The sequence below is a fragment of the Ornithorhynchus anatinus genome, chromosome 19 (assembly GCF_004115215.2).
Source record: "Ornithorhynchus anatinus isolate Pmale09 chromosome 19, mOrnAna1.pri.v4, whole genome shotgun sequence".
Taxonomy (NCBI): Eukaryota; Metazoa; Chordata; class Mammalia; order Monotremata; family Ornithorhynchidae; genus Ornithorhynchus; species Ornithorhynchus anatinus.
The window spans coordinates 22,417,772-22,434,162 of NC_041746.1; the positions used below are offsets into that span (position 1 = coordinate 22,417,772).

Sequence of the window (16,391 nt, forward strand, 5' to 3'; positions counted from 1 at the left end):
TTGTCTTATGCCGTCGGGTTGTCTTCTCCCCATAGCCAAGGACACAACTCTCCCAGAACGCCCCACTTCCATCTGCAATTATTCCGGTAGTGGATCCAGAGAGTTTCCTTGGTAAAAATCCGGAAGCGGTCTACCATCGCCTCCTTCCGTGCGGTAAATTTGAGTCTTAACCCTGGATTCTCTCCTATGCTGCTGCTGCCCAGCATAGGTGAGTTTTGACTTGTAGCGGATTGTCTTCCACTCGCTAGCCACTGCCCAAGCTAGGAACGGAGTGGATAGGCCTCTGCCTGACTCTCCCTCCTGTAGTCAAGACTGGTAGAGTACGGAGAACTCTCCGGGTGTGACCCTGAGAGGGGAGCATAATGGCAAAAAATGTAAATCAGAGAACCTGGATTCCATTCCCTGCTCTGCCTCTTGCCTGCCGTGTGACCTTGGGCAAGTCACTTAACTTCTCTGTGGCTAACAGTGGCCCCGGGCATTAGTTGCCAAAGTGGTTACCGCTCCATTCTGCAACATCCTGAGTGTCGGCGCACCCCTTGTCAGAAACATACAACTCAATCCCAAACAATCCATCAATCATGGGTATCTACTGAGCATCTACTACAGGCTCTACATCGTACTAAGCTCTCAGGAGAGTGCAATAGAGTTACTAGACATGATTTTATAGAGTTACTAGACACGATTTCTGCCCTTAAGGAGCTTAAAATCTAGGAGGGGGATGGACATTTAAATTAAATACCGGTAAGAGGACAAAGGAAAGATGAAATTGTACGTGAGTTGGGCTAAAGTAATAGGATTTGTAAGGTGTGTAAAAAAAGTCCTGCAGTTGTTTATGAGTCACAAACATAGTTTTCCCCGAAAGACTGTAAGCTTTTTGTGGGCAGGCATTACATCTATCAACTCTGTTACATTGTAATCCATCAATGAATTGTATTTGTTGATCACTTAACGGTGTGCAGAGCACTTTACTAAGTGCTTCGGCGAGTACAGTATCACTGTAGGCATGTGGTAGGTTGTAGAGTTGATAGGTAGAGTTGGTAGGCATGTGTTCTGCCCGCAAGGAATTTACAATCTAGAGGATGGCACTCACCCAAGTGCTTAGTACAGTGTTCTACATACATTAAGTGCTCGATAAATACCATCGATTGACCCAGTGATAGTTTCCACGAAATGCCAAAGTGGTCATTGAAGAGGATAGAACTGGGGGAGAACAGAAATTTATCAAGGAAGGCTTCCTGGAAGTGGCGTGGTTTCAGACGGCCTTGGAAGATGGGGAGACCTGTCATCTAGATGACTGAAAACCGGAGGTGCTCTTGACAGGAAGGAGGATTTGAGGGAGAGATTGGTTGTTGGAGAAATGAGAATCAGGTAGAGTGAATAGGTTGGTATTAGAGGAATAAAGAGGGTGAGCTGCAGTGTAGTGAGAGCAGAGAGTGAAATAAAAGGAGGGAGAGAGTCAATTAAATACCGTAAAGGAGTTTCTGCTTGATGTAGAGTAGGAAGGGGAGAACTAGAAAAGATGTGTCCTTTTCTAAGTTGACATCAAGGTACACCTGCAAGCATGGTTTTGGGAGGAATGAAGACAAATGAGTTGAGGAAGATCACAGATAGGTGATATAGGGCCAAGCGAAGAGAGCCTTAAAAGCCGACTGTGAGAAGCTGTTGTCGGGCGAGGAGAGAAACAGGAAGCCAGCGGAGGGTTTTGAGGCGAGGAGAGAAGTGGATGAAGCAGTGTTTTGGCAACAAGATCTGGGCGGTAGTGGGGAGTAGAGATTGGAAGGAGAGAGGCTGGAGGCAAGGAGACCAGTGAGGAGGTTAATGAAATAATAACAACAATTATTGTGGTATTTGCGAAGCACTTACTGTGTACCAGGCACTGTCCTAAGCGCTCCGGTGGATCCAAGAAATTTGGGTTGGACAAAATCTCTGTCCCACACGAGGCTCACAGTCTTAATCTCTGATGCACAGAAAAACTAAGTGACTTGCCCAAGGTCACCCAGCAGACAAGTGGCAGAGCTGGGATTAGAACCCTGACTGCCAGGCCCGTGCTCTATCCATTAGGCCATTCTGCTACTCGTCGTCTGACAACTCTAGAACTTTGGGCCAGAAGGAAAGAGGCCAACCAGAAGATGTGTAGAGGGGAAAAAAAAGCCAGCAGTATCTGGCACAAATGGAGATGGAAATTTGAAATGTGACCGGATTCATTTAGCTGTGAAAATCTGGATTTCCTGCCCCAACCTTGCACAGGGCCCAGTGTGATCTGAAAAGGGAAGAAAACTGTGAAGGCAGGATGTGTCACCTAGGGGATGGGACTGGGATGATAAATCGGAAAGAAAGAACGAGAAATGTTCCTTTCTTAGGATCCTCATTCAGATTCATTTCTGCTTCTTTGGGGATTCATTGTTTTCTCTCTCAATCCTCAACTCATCTGAATAAGCATTTAAAGAACTTTTGCTCTGTAATGGAAGGAAATCGGGTCTGAAATGGCTTGTCTTAAATCATCGCAGACACTCTGCATTGGGCTGAAATACCCCAGATTGGCCTCTCTGCACTTTAGAATAAACTATCCTAGAGGGAGGAATAGCAGGAAAGCTTTTATACTTGGGATTCCTCCATCTTCCAATCTAGAAAGTGATAACAGCAGGTAGATAGGTTATGGTGTCTGAAAATGTTAGCGTTGCTTTGTTTCCCATTGTTTTCCATGTTTAAAGATCCAACTTTCGGGGATTTTAAATAGTTTCAGCTCAGAAGACAATAGCGGTTGGATGGTGAATTTACTAAACTGTTCAACACTTATAAGAAATGTGATATTTATTTAAGTACATGCCAAGCACTGTTCTAAGTGTTAAAGTAGATACAGAGCAGTCAAGGTCAGAGCCGATCCCTGTCCCGCATGAAGCTCACAGTCTTAATCCCCATTTTACAGATGGGGTAGCTGATGCCCAGAGTAGTTAAATGACTTGACCAAAGTCACACAGACGTGTGGCAGAGACGGGATTAGAAGCCACGTCCTCTGACTCCCAGCCCCATGCTCTTTCTATTAGGCCACGCTTTGGATCATTGTTGATCATTATTATTGTTATTATCATATTTATTAACTGCTGTTGACAAATGTATAACAGTAATAATAATGTTGGTAGTTGTTAAGCTCTTACTACGTGCAGAGCACTGTTCTAAGCACTGGGGTAGATCCAGGGTAATCAGGTTGTCCCACGTGAGTCTCACAGTTAATCCCCATTTTCCAGATGCGGTAACTGAGGCCCAGAGAAGTGAAGTGACTTGCCCACAGTCACACAGCTAAGTGGCAGAGCTGGGATTCGAACCCATGACCTCTGACTCCCAAGCCCGGGTTCTTTCCACTGAGCCAAGCTGTGCTTCTCAGCACTGTTCTAAGTGCTGGGGTAATAATAATAATAATAGTTATGTGCTTTTTATATGTCAAGCACTGTACTAAGGGCTGGAGTAGATAAAAGATGATCAGGTCCCACATGGGGCGCACAGCGTAAGTAAGAGGCAAAACAGATATTGAATTCCCATTTTGCAGTTGAGGTAACTGAGGCCCAGAGAAGTGAAGTGACCTGCCCAAAGTCACACAGCAGACACGTGGTGGAGTCGGGAGTCCCAGGCCCATACTCTTTCCTCTAGGCCGTGTGGCTTCCTTGTCTTTAGCATTACGGTGTTTATCTCTTGCACTGGGCAACATCAATCCTGCAACTTCCTACATATATGAGTGACGCCATCTTGGAGTCCTACCATTACCCCTTTCTGCTTCCGTCTTGGCGACCAAAATTCTTGGAGGAAGTGTACAACGGTGGCCCTTCTCAATATCCACCCCTCCTCAAGATGGACCCTCCAACTCCTTTTTCCCCCCAAGAAGAAGCAGTGTGGTGTAGCCGAAAGAGCACGGAGTCAGAAGACCTGGGTTCTTATCCTGGCTCCACCGCTTGTCTGCTGGGTGACTTTGGGCCGGTCACTTCACTTCTCTGTGCCTTAGTTACCTCAACTGTAAAATGGGGATTGAGACTGTGAGCCCCATGTGGGACAACCTGATTACCTTGTATCTACCCCATTATTATTATTCAAAACTCTGAGTCCACAAATAGACACATCCACATCCATCTCCCCTTTCCAAAAATGTCTTTCAAGAGACATTCCCACGAGAAGCAGCGTGGCCTAGTGGCTAGAGCACAGGTCTGTGAGTCAGAAGACCTGTGTTCTAACCCCGCTCTGCCATTTGCCATCTGCCACTTGCCAGCTGTGTGACTTTGGGCAAGTCACTTGACTTCTCGGTGCCTCAGTTCCCTCATCTGTAAAATGGGGATGAAGACTGTGAGCCCCACGTGGGACGACCTGATTCCCCTGTGTCTACCCCAGCGCTTAGAACAGTGCTCGGCACACAGTAAGCGCTTAACAAATACCAACATTATTATTATTATTATTATTTGTCTGCTGTGTGACCTTGGGCAAGACGCTTAACTGCTCTGGGTGTCAGTTTCCTCATCTGTAAAATGGGGGTTAAGATTGTGGGCCCTGTGGAAGATTACTGATTAAGTCGTATCTATCCCAGCGCCGAGAACAGTGTCTGGAACGTTGTAAGTGCTTAACCAATACCATAAAAAAAAATTACCCAAGGAATCCCTGATCCCCTAGTCATGATACACATGAGCTACCTTTTTACCCTTTGCACTGAGATGTGTTTGTTGATTTGATTTTTTTCATGCTTTTGCTTTTATCAGTTGTATCTGTGTTTTCTTACTCCTGTATCTGCCATTCTTCCTCATTAAAGTGTAAGCTCGTGTGGGCAGGGAATGTGTCCGTTTATTGTTGTAATGTGCTCTCCCAGGCACTTAGTACAGTGCTCTGCACGTAGTAAGCACCTCAACAAATACGACTGAATGAATGAATAAGCTCCTCGGCTAATCAGGTTGGTCACATTCCTTTTCCCGCATGGGGTTCACAGTCTTGATCCCAGATGTGATAACTGAAACACAGAGAAGTTAAGTGACTTGACCAAGGTCATGCAGCAGACAAGTGGCGGAGCTGGGATTAGAACCACGTCCTTCTGACTCCCAGGCCCTTGCTCTATCCACTAGGCCAAGCGAGGATGATGGTGAGCCTTCATTTAAAGCGTGCATGTGACTTCCCTAACCCTGAGCATGAAACGCAAAATCAACGACACACCCACAACCCACATTAAACGCTCAGTAAGTACAATCGATTGGCTGGCTGACTAGATTAAAGTTCCTCGATGGGCCACCGTCGGAGGTTTTAAGGAAAAGGAGTAGGGCCCAGAGTGAGGGTCCGGGCTCTCTGGGGGCCGGTGAATTAGCCAAACCCCTTCCCCTTGAACCCCTGAGTCTGAAATCCTCAAAGCCCTCTCTGGCAGCCTCGGTCCCCGTGAGGAGAATGTGCCGGTAGATGGCTTTGCCAGCGGAGGACAAACCGAAGGAAGGTGCCCTCTCTGGGCCCCTGGCGCTCAGTCTTGAGTCAGTGGACGGGTCAATAGTCTTCCCGCTCTGCCGTTTCATTTGACTGTCCTGGATGGTTGAAATCTAGGACCATTAATTATCCCGCTCGGCCGCGGAATAGGATTTTTATAAAGGGCGGTATCTGGCTGGGGTTGCGAGGCATCGATTAGGGTGGTCGGAGGCCCAGAGGTCTGGTAAATCACCGTCTGGTGGACTGAACTGTTTTATCATCCTCCAATTACTGCCAAATATTTCTTCTGCCAAAGAACTCCGCTGACCTATGTTTCTTCTCTTTGCAAACCGATGGCTATTACAACCCAGACTGCACTCTTCGCTCCTCTAATGCCTCTCTAGCCTGCAAGCTCACTGTGGGCGGGGAATGTATCTGTTCTACTGTTATATGGTACTCTCCCAAGTGCTTAGTACAGCTCTCCGCCCAAGCGCTCAGTAAATACGATTGACTGACTGACTAATGCTTTCTCCCTTTACCTCGATCTCGTCTCTCTCTCCACCGACCTCTCGCCCCCGTCCCGCCTCTGCCCTGGAACGCCCTTTCTCCTCATATCCGACAATGACTCTCCCCTGCTTCAAAGCCTTATAGAAGGCACGTCTCCTCCAAGAGGTCTTCCCTGACTAAGCCACCCTTTCCTCTTTTCCCACTCCCTTCTGCACCACCTTACCTTGCTCCCTTTATTCATCCCTCATCCCAGCCCCACGGCACTTATGGCCATATCTGTCATTTATTTATTTATATGAATGTCTGTCACCCCCTCTGTGCTGTAAGCTCGTTGTGGGCAGGGAATGTGTCAGGTTTCTCAGGGTTCTCTTTAATATCCAAATTATTCTGTCCAGCAGAGGTCAGAACCAAAGTCACAAAGAAGTGCAGTGAAAATTGGCACATTTTCAAATTCACAGTGTCACTGTTGGGCTGTGAGTTCTGTAAATTCAATAGAGAAACTAAAACATTCAGGTTTTGCTACCCCAGTTATTAGAAGCTATATTAGCAAGGACAGAGTGACTTTCAGTACTCAGAGAAGCAGCCGGCCTGTGAATCAGCCGGTGGTGTTATATGGTACTTGTTAAGTGCTTACTATGTGCTAAGCTCTGTTCTAAGGACAAGTTAATCAGGTTGGATACAGTCCCTGTCCCCCATGGGGCTCACAGTCTTAATCCCCATTTTATAGATGAGGGAACTGAGGCCCAGAGAAGTTGAGTGACTTTGCACAAGGCCAAACAGCAGACAAGCGGCAGAACCGGGATTAGAACCCAGGTCCTTCTGACTCTCAGAGCCGTGTTCTAATCTACCCCAGCGCTTAGTATAGGGTGTGGCACATAGTGAGCACTCAACGAATACTAAGAATATTCACTTTTCCGGCTAGAACTCTCCCCTCTGTGGCTTTCCCAACCGGCTGAGGCTCTCGTAACTGATCATATTATAACCCCGTTGCTTGAGATTTGCACCGAGTTCAAGCGCTTAGTGCAGTGCTCTGCACACAGTAAGCGCTCAATAAATATGATTGAGTTGAATGAATGAAGAGAAGCAGGATGGTTTAGTGGAAAATACACAAGCCTGAGATTCAAGAAGTCTAGGTTCTAATCCCAGCTTCTCCACTTACCTGCTGTGTAACCTTGAGCGAGTCGCTTAACTTCTTTGTGCCTCAATATCCTCATCTGTAAAATGGGGATTAAACATCTGTTCTCCCTTCTCCTCAGACCGTAAGTTCCTGTGTCCAACCTGATTATCGTGTCTCCCTCTACCCGTGACCTCACTGCAGTACCTGGGTACATAGTAAATGCTTAACAAATACCACAGTAATTATTGTTTTGTTGTTCATCGTCATCATCGTTATTATTATTCAAGCTCCAATACAAAGGACGAGGGAAAAATGAAACTTGATGGTTTATCATAAAATCTATCGCGGATTTATGAATAGCTCTAAACAAAGGAAAAGTATATTTTATAACCCTCAGTCCAAAGAAAAGTGCAGAGCCAATTTTAATCAGTAGTTTACTTTTACCAGTTACGACTTCATTTTATGTGAGTCTTCACTATGACGAGACAAATATATCGACTTTGTCTCCTTTTGATGGCACTCCAGGTTCTTAAAAAGCATAGTAAATAAGGGTTGTCCATGGCAAACTGCATTGGGAAGAGACTCACGTACTGAATCAAAAATCTCCTGCAGCCAATGAGCCCAGGACCCTCTTGCAAATGGTTTTCAGAGATCTCGAAGCCACCAAAAAATCGACCAAGCTGTCAACTGTCCTTGAGCTCATCTTCCCTTATAATAGATCTGGCTGTGTAATCTCCTGCCAGATTGCCAAGATAGCGAGCGACGTGCTCATCGAGAAGCAGCTCAGCTTTTTGGAAAGAGGCCCGGGAGCCTGAGGACCTGGGTTCTAGTCGCAGTTCCGCCTGCTGGATGACCTTGGGCGAGTCGCTTCTCTATGCCTCAGTTACCTCGTAGGGCATTCAATCCCTACTGTCCCTCCTACATAGATTGTGAAGTGCTTAGAACAGTGCAAGAACTTAGTAAAAATTAATAATAATTGGTCCAATCTCCATGAGTTTCCAAGACACAGAAGCCACAGGAAGTTGACTCCTTTCCCTGGAGACAGGCTACAGCTCCTGACTAACTGATTCCTACCCTGGGAAGACTTTTCCCTTTCCAGCCTTTCTCCGGACAGTAGGAGAGAAAAGCGTACCCAGCCCAGCAGTCAAGTTGCTGGAAAACTAAGTGCAGCCAAAGCAGTTCAACTCTTTTGGCATCACGGGGCAAGGCTAGAGAAGCAGCTTGGCCTAGTGGAAAGAGCACTGGCCTGGGAGTCAGAAGGAGCTGGGTTCTAATCCCCGCTCTGCCGCTTGTCTGCTGTGGGTCCTTGGGCAAGTTGCTTTGCTTCTCTGAGTCTCCGTTATCTCATCTGTAAGATGGGGATCAAGACTGTGAACCCCAAATGGGAAATGGACTCTGTCCAACTTAAGTAACTTGTATCTACCCAGCGCTTAGAACAGTTCCTGGAACATAGTAAGCGCTTAACAAATACCATAAAAAAGCTAAGCCACCATAACCCCCTTTTTCCAGAGCAGTTCTGTGAGTTCCATTTAGTATATTCTTAAAAATAATAATAATGGTATTCATTAAGCCCTTACTCTTTGCCAAGCACTAGGAAGGAGACAATTCAATCAGATCAGACCCAATCCGTATTAAAAGGGAGAAGGGAGAACAAGTATTCCATTCCCATTTGCCAGATGAGGAAACTGAGGCCCAGAGAAGTGAAATGACTACCCCAAGGTCCTACAGCATCCAGGTGAAGGACCTAGAATTAGAATCCTGAGGTCCTGAGCTCTTTTTACCAGTCTACCTTTTCAACTCTCCACCACTCATGCTGCATGAGAAGCAGCGTGGCTCAGTGGAAAGAGCACGGGCTTTGGAGTCGGAGGTCATGGGTTCGGATCCCGGCTCGGCCACTTGTGAGCTGTGTGACTTTGGGCAAGTCACTTGACTTCTCGGGGCCTCAGTTACCTCGTCTGTAAAATGGGGATTAAGACGGTGAGCCCCACGTGGGACGACCCGATTCCCCTGTGTCTACCCCAGCGTTTAGAACGGTGCTCGGCACATAGTAAGCGCTTAACAAATACCAACATTATTATTATTATCACTCTGAGAAACAGCCAGGTTGAATTCACTCTTACAGTGTCACGGAGAGCTTATTAAAGGAAAATACGACACTGGTTTACAAGGGGTGAGATAGAAAGAAAGGAGTCAAATCTCAGAGATAATCCTTCTTGATGATTCCTATTGGTACTTGTTAAGCACTTACTGTATTCAAGCACTGTAATAAGGAGGTGAATTTATCAGATACAGTCCCTGTCCCACATGGGGTTCACTCAGTAGAACTAAGATTTAATCTCCATTTGATAGATGAGGACACAAGGAACAGAAAAGTAAAGTGACTTGCCCAAGATCACGCAGCAGACAAGTGGCGGAGCGGGGATTAGAACCCAGATGCTCTGACTCCCAGGCCCCTGTGTTCTTCCCACTGGACTATGCCCCTTCCCGATAGTTCCAATAGAACTGTGATCTCCCAATCCTGTCCACTGATTGAATAGATAGAATATCAAATGTCACTGATAGAATAGTTCAAGACACCAGATCAGACATCATTTTGGAAGGGCAGAATTTCATAATCACAGAGAAATTTGGACAGCAAATTTTGGCTAGAAGCCTGATCGTATATTGTAGCCTATATATTGTAGTCTGACAGAATCTCAGAGGATGTGTCCACCCTCTTAATTCAATCTTCTATTTTCTTGTCTATCATGAGTCCATTTGCTGCTTAAGCCAGTATTCTAGCCCTAGCTGCTGTGTGAATCTTGTCTTTTGTTTGTGTGTTTTGTTTGAAACGGTATTTGTTAAGCACTTAAGTATCAGCCACTCTCCTAAGCACTAGGGTAGATACAAGAAAATCAAATTAGACACGGTCCCTGTCCCACATAGTGCTCACAGTCTTACTCTCCATGTTACAGATGAGACACGGAGAAGTAAAGTGACTTGCCCAAGGTAACCCAACAGGTGAGTGACAGAGCAGGGATTAGAACCCAGGACCTCTGACTCTCAGGCCTATGCTCTATCCACTAGGTCACATTGCTTCTTGGTTGTGGGTTGAGTTTCCCAGGTTCCGCCTGGTACGTTTCAATTTCCTTTCACCTTTGCCCACAGTCCATGGCCTTTGGGAAAGCATTTTGCAATCATTCCCACGCCTTTATTATTTTAAAAGGAAGGACACATCACCCGACAACGTGCTAATATCGGAAAGCATTATTCTGGATAGACTCACCTCCAACTCGGGTCAGAGCTACACGTGTAAAGATGATATATGTGGCTATGAATTAAAATCTCTACATGACTAAACTTCGGGTGAAAACTTTACTTTGATATCGAATTGCCTACACTTATCTTTAACATTGAATAATTCATAGCACTAGACTGGACATTTAACAGGGAAACATGAAATGAATTCAGTATTATCCTGGGGGTAAAAAGGAAAAAGGGCATTTCATTCCTAAATGCCCAGTACAGAATCTGAATGAATTTCCAGACAGCAGCTTAGCTGAGGCAAGAATCCACCTCTGAACCGGAGGAGAGATGTGTGGAAACTTTTAATTTAGGTGGGAGTTAGAAATAATTCATCTGAACTTTAAGGTGAAAAGATTTGCCTCAATCTTCCAGGAAGGCTTGTTCTGTAAAAGGAGGGAAGGCATGTTCTCCGGGAAAGCGATCAGACAATCAATTCATCAGTGGTATTTATTGAACGCTTACTATGTTCAGAGCACTGTACTAAACATTTTTGAGAGTACAGAACAGAAGCATTAGTAGGAGTAACCCCTACCCACAATAGTAATAATAATAATGATGGTATTTGTTAAGTGCTTACTATGTACCAAGCTCTGTCCTAAGCGCTGAGCACTATTCTAAGCGCTGAGCACTGTTCTAAGTGCTGAGCACTAGAGCTTACAGTCTACAGATCAGGTCTTGTTTAGAAAATTACCGCTATTAAGGTAACAGAAAGCGGAGTACTTGGATCTAAACAATGATCCCTCAGTCTGTCAAAGATAACACTGTCTCCCATCTCAAAGAGGAAGGGGTTTTTTTTTGCCAAGCACCAGCCAATCTGCATTTTCAACACTGAGCAAATCTTGACGATCAATCAGTAGTATTTCCTGAGCGCTTAGTGTGTTCAGAGCCCTCTCCTAAGCACTTGGAAAGCATGATAATAATAATGTTAATAACATTTGTTAAGTGCTTAGCGCGGGTCAAACCCTGTTCTAAGTGTTGGGATAGATATAAGTAAGTCAGTTTGGACATAGTCCCTGTCCCACGTGGGGCTTACAGTGCAGGAAGAAAAATGTGAAACAGACACTGAATCCTCCTTTTGTGCATGAGAAAACTGAGGCACAGAGAAGTGAAAGGACCTACCTAAGGTCACGCAGTAATCAAGTGGTGGACCAGAATTAGAGCCCGGATCCTCTGGCTCCCAGGCCCAAGCTCTATCCACTAGGTCAAGCTGATTCTCTACACAGTACAACGGAGTTGGTAGAAGCAGCGTGGCTTAGTGGCTACAGCACGGGCCTGGGAGTCAGAAGGACTTGGGTTCTAATGCCGGCTCCGCTGCATGTCTGCTGTGTGACCTTGTGCAAGTCACTCAACCTCTCTGGCTCTCAATTCCCTTCTTTGCAAAATGGGCATTCCATGCCTGTTATCCCTCCTACTTAAACTGTGAGCCCCACGTGGGACCTGATTATCTGGTATCTATTCCAGTGCTCAGTGTAGTTGGCACATTCTAAGCGCTTAACAGATATCACAATTATTAATAATGTTGGTATTTGTTAAGCGCTTACTATGTGCCGAGCACTGTTCTAAGCGCTGGGGTAGACATAGGGGAATCAGGTTGTCCCACGTGGGGCTCACAGTCTTAATCCCCATTTTACAGATGAGGGAACTGAGGCACAGAGAAGTTAAGTGACTCGCCCACAGTCACACAGCCGACAAGTGGCAGAGCTGGGATTCGAACTCATGAACCCTGATTCCAAAGCCCATGCTCTTTCCACTGAGCCACGCTGCCTCTATAATTATTAATTATGAAATAGTATAGGTTGTTATTTGATCCCACTGATTCTCTTATTCATGGGCCAGAGAGTGAGCCTCAAACTCATTATTAAATGTGCCGGGATTGCCGTAGCTCAATGTCTCACATATGTCCGATGGTCTGGGAGGCAAGCTATTGGTATTGCCTGGAGCTCCTGGCTCGTGGGTCTCTGAAGAGATCCAGAGGAGATGCTTCGCTGAATGTTAACGGTTGGTATTTTAGCACGATCCAGCCGTGAATCGGGGAATAAAGTGGACTCGATGAGCTTCCTGGGAACATATATTCTTCTCGCCCGAGAGACCATGTGAAAAAAAGTCTCCTACGTTCATTTGGGAATTCCTGTACTTGGACAGGCACGTTCTCCATGCAAGGAAAGCTTTGGCCAAAGACCACGCAGCACAGCTCCTAAGATTCCCTTAGGCACATGGAAATATTTCCCTCTGAGGCCACCATTTTGAAGAAATAAGTTCATTTTTAGGGCCCATAAAATGCAAAGGAAACACGGAACTGGCTCCCAGGAGTACTCTCTGGCTTCGCTCCCTGTTCCAAAACCATGGCCCTCGGCTACTTCTGAAGTCTCTGAGTTAATTTTGAAATGTATGAAGAAGTCTTTTTTACAAAAAAGTTTTTACACCCCATGAATTCTAAAGGGAGTTGAAAACACAGCTTTTAGAAGGCTGATCGTCATCCTCTCAGCATGGATTCAACCTGACGCTTCATTACAGCCTAGTGAAAAGACTCCAGCCTGAGTCAGAGGACCCGGGTTCTAATCTACCACTCACTAGCTGCGTGACCTCGGTTAAGTTACCTAACGTTTCTGTGCCTCGTTTTTCTCATCCGTAAAACGCATGAGAAATATCCATTTTCCCTCTCCTCTAAATGGTGAACTCCGTTTGGGACGGGCACTGGGTCCAACCTGATTATGTTGTATCTTCCCCCATAGTAAACGCTTAACAATTAGCACAATTACTATTACAAAAAGCAAAGGTAAATTCAGTCTCTGGAAAGTCTGCCATAAATCTAGATGACCCAGGCCACCTATCCGCTTTGTGATACCCGGTTCTAGTTTTCACTGTAGTTCAGCGGTAGGTTCACAGTTAAATTATGATGGCATTTGTTAAGTGCTTACTATGTGCCTTGCACTGTTCTAAGCCCTGGGATAGATACAAGGTAAACAGGTTGTTTCACGTGAGGCTCACATTCTTACTCCCCATTTTACAGATGAGGTAACCGAGGCACAGAGAAGTGAAGTGACTTGCCCAAGGTCAAACAGCTGACGAGGTGCAGAGCCGGAATTAGAACCCATGAATCCACAGTTGCCTGACGAGGCAAAAGAACAAGGTGAAGCCTGTTTCCCACAAGAATGCCAGCTCTGAAGTTACACTCAGGCTCTTTTTCGTTTTCAATCCTAATCTATATCAGTGTGTGTCTCACCCTGTAGACTGTCATTTCCTTGTGGTCAGGGATCACATCTTCTAACTCTGTTGTATTGTATTTTCCCAAGTGTTTAGCACAGTGCTCTGCATCTAGCAAGACTCAATAGATACTACTGATTGACTGAATGATTGATCTCTGCCTCCCTCATCAGATCGTAAGCTCCTGGAAGGCAGGAACCTTATGTATTTTTTTCCATTGTATTGTCCAGGGTTCTGTACAGAGTAGAACAGAGAACAGTGCTCCGCACAAAATAATCCACCAGTCAGGGCTGTGATTATGGTGATGACCATTAATTAAAATTAGGTGCGCTATTGATTCTTTGGAAGAACACGCCAGAGTTCAACTCGCCATCACCAGCATCATTTATATGAACGATTGCGTTGATAAAAGATCAAGTGAGCATACATTTTCTAAAACGAATAACTGAATTAATTTTTGCCTTTTGCTTCCCCTTTATCTCCATAGCTTCCTGTTCTTCCGCTCTCTGTGGGGCTGAAAGAGAGCGCACACGTGTAAATATCAAACTTTGTCATGTTTCTTCCATCACGATACTTCCTCTGATGAAACAACTGGGATACTCAGGGTGTAAAATGACTGAAACCCTAGTCCTGTCTTAATGGGTAAAGACTTCAAGGGAGAAAAAAGAAAACCAACAACCTAGTATTACAGACATGGCAGGAGAGTCTTCTCTGGGGACAAGCTTGTGTCTTCCCAACAAATAACAATCACGTCTTCCTTGAAAGGTGCCAAGTAATGAAAATAAGGTCAAGCAACTGGCAGCTCGGCTCATACCTCTGGAGGCAGCTTAACCGAGAGAGGTTTTATTGCTTTTGTGGGCCACTGCAGGCGCGGACCTGCCGATTCCATCTCTTTCCTGCTGTCCGGAGCAGGGAATGTGTTAAGACAGGTATAACCTGTCTCTCCGTCCCTCAGAATGGAGACAACCCAAAGTTCCTGCAAGCCTGAAATACTAAGGCTTATCTATCCCTGCTAATTACTGCTTCGAAATTTGGGAGGTTTTTCTAGAGAGTGGAACAGAGGACGAGATTCATTCTGGATCTCTGGAGCCATTTTCATTCAGTCAGTCGTATTTCTCGAGGGCTTATTGTACACTAAGCGCTTGGGAGAGTATGAGAAGCAGCGTGGCTCAGCGGAAAGAGCCCGGGCTTGGGAGTCAGAGGTCATGGGTTCGAATTCCGGCTCTGCCACTTGTCAGCTGTGTGACTGTGGGCAAGTCACTTAACTTCTCTGTACCTCATCTGTAAAATGGGGATTGACTGTGAGCCTCATGTGGGACAATGTGATGACCCTGTATCTACCCCAGCGCTTAGAACAGTGCTCTGCACATAGTAAGCGCTTAACAAATACCAACATTATTATTACAGTATAACAATTGACAGGCACATTCCCTACCCACAATGTTCTACTCAGTTCTCTGGGTGGGATAGGGCCAAAGGATACATAGACAGTCATCTCCAGAGGCTGTAGGTGGTTCATCCCGGCAGCCCCAAATTCAGGCATGCTCCTGACAACCCCTTTATTTCAACTGCGGAAACACCAGGGCAGCAATAAACCAATCAATCAATCCTATTTATTGAGCAATTTATTTATGGTGTGCAGAGCATTGTCCTCAGCACTTGGGAGAGTACAGTATAAGAGTGTCGGCAGACACATTCCCGACTCATAAAGAACTTAAAGTCTAGAGGGGGAGACAGACATTAAAATGAATTAGAGCTATGTACATACGTGCTGTGGGGCTGAAGGTAGGGTGAATAAAAGGTACAATTCTGACGGCAAGGGAGATGCAGAAGGGAGAGGGGGTAGGGGGAATGAGGGCTTAGGTGGGGAAGATCTCTTGGAGGAGATGTGATCTTAATGAAGACTTGAGAGAGCTGTGGTCTGTCAGATATGAAGGGGGAGGGAGTTCCAGGCCAGAAGCAGGATATGGGCAAGATGTTGGCGGTGAGATGAGTGAGCAGGTTGGCGTTAGAGAGGTGAAGGATGAGGGCTGGGCTGTAGCAGGAGAACTCGGCTTCCACAGCTGAATGTGCTCCATCAGGAGTTTGGAGTTCTCCAGGGAGTTTGTGCCAAAATCCAGGCAGCCCCTTGGATTCTATTTGTCTTCTATTTGTCAGGAGAACTGGTGATATCCATCAATCATATTTATTGAGTACTTATTGTGAGCAGAACATTGTAAGAAGTGTTTGATAGAGAAGCAGCTTGGTAAAGTGGATGGGCCTGGGAGTCAGGAGATCATGGGATTTAATCCTGGCTCTGCCACTTGTCTGCTGTGTGACCTTGGCCAAGTCACTTCTCTATGCCTCAGTTCCTTCATCTGTAAAATGGCGATCGAGACTGTGAGCCCCATATGGGACAGGGACTGTCTCTAGCAGTTTGCTTGTATCCATCCCAGCGCTTAGTACAGGGCCTGGCAGATACTAAGCTTGTAATAAATGCCATAGTTATTATTATTATGTCAAAATACCATATTGGAAATGAGAAATGCAGAAGAAAATGGAGCATTCTCCATCTAAAGCAACACCTGACCCATTATTATAGCAGGAATTTTATTGCTCAGAGAATCAACATGATCTAAAGGTAAAAAGGGCAGGTCTTAATATTTTTTAGTATTTAAAGATAGGTGGGCTTTTTGGTAGTGTATTAAGGGTTAATTTAGGGGGGAAAAAATCAAATTGGCTGAAAAGCTTTACGCAGCCAGGGGCATTAGGTGTCAGCGATAAGGAGACAGCTGTGCCTGAGGGAGAGATTTAATTGCTTAGCATAAAGAATATTCATAAATGAAGAACTCAGATCAGTTGGAATAAGTCATTACAGAAT

At 45.5% G+C, this 16,391-nt stretch overlaps 1 non-coding gene across 1 annotated transcript; it reads right to left on the reverse strand.

Annotated features, from left to right (window-relative positions):
• Positions 1-218: 218 nt before the first annotated feature.
• LOC114805788 lies at positions 219-356 on the reverse strand. The gene has a single exon (XR_003753811.1). It is a non-coding gene; the product is annotated as a small nucleolar RNA SNORA7 (small nucleolar RNA).
• Between the last annotated feature and the right edge of the window lie 16,035 nt (positions 357-16,391).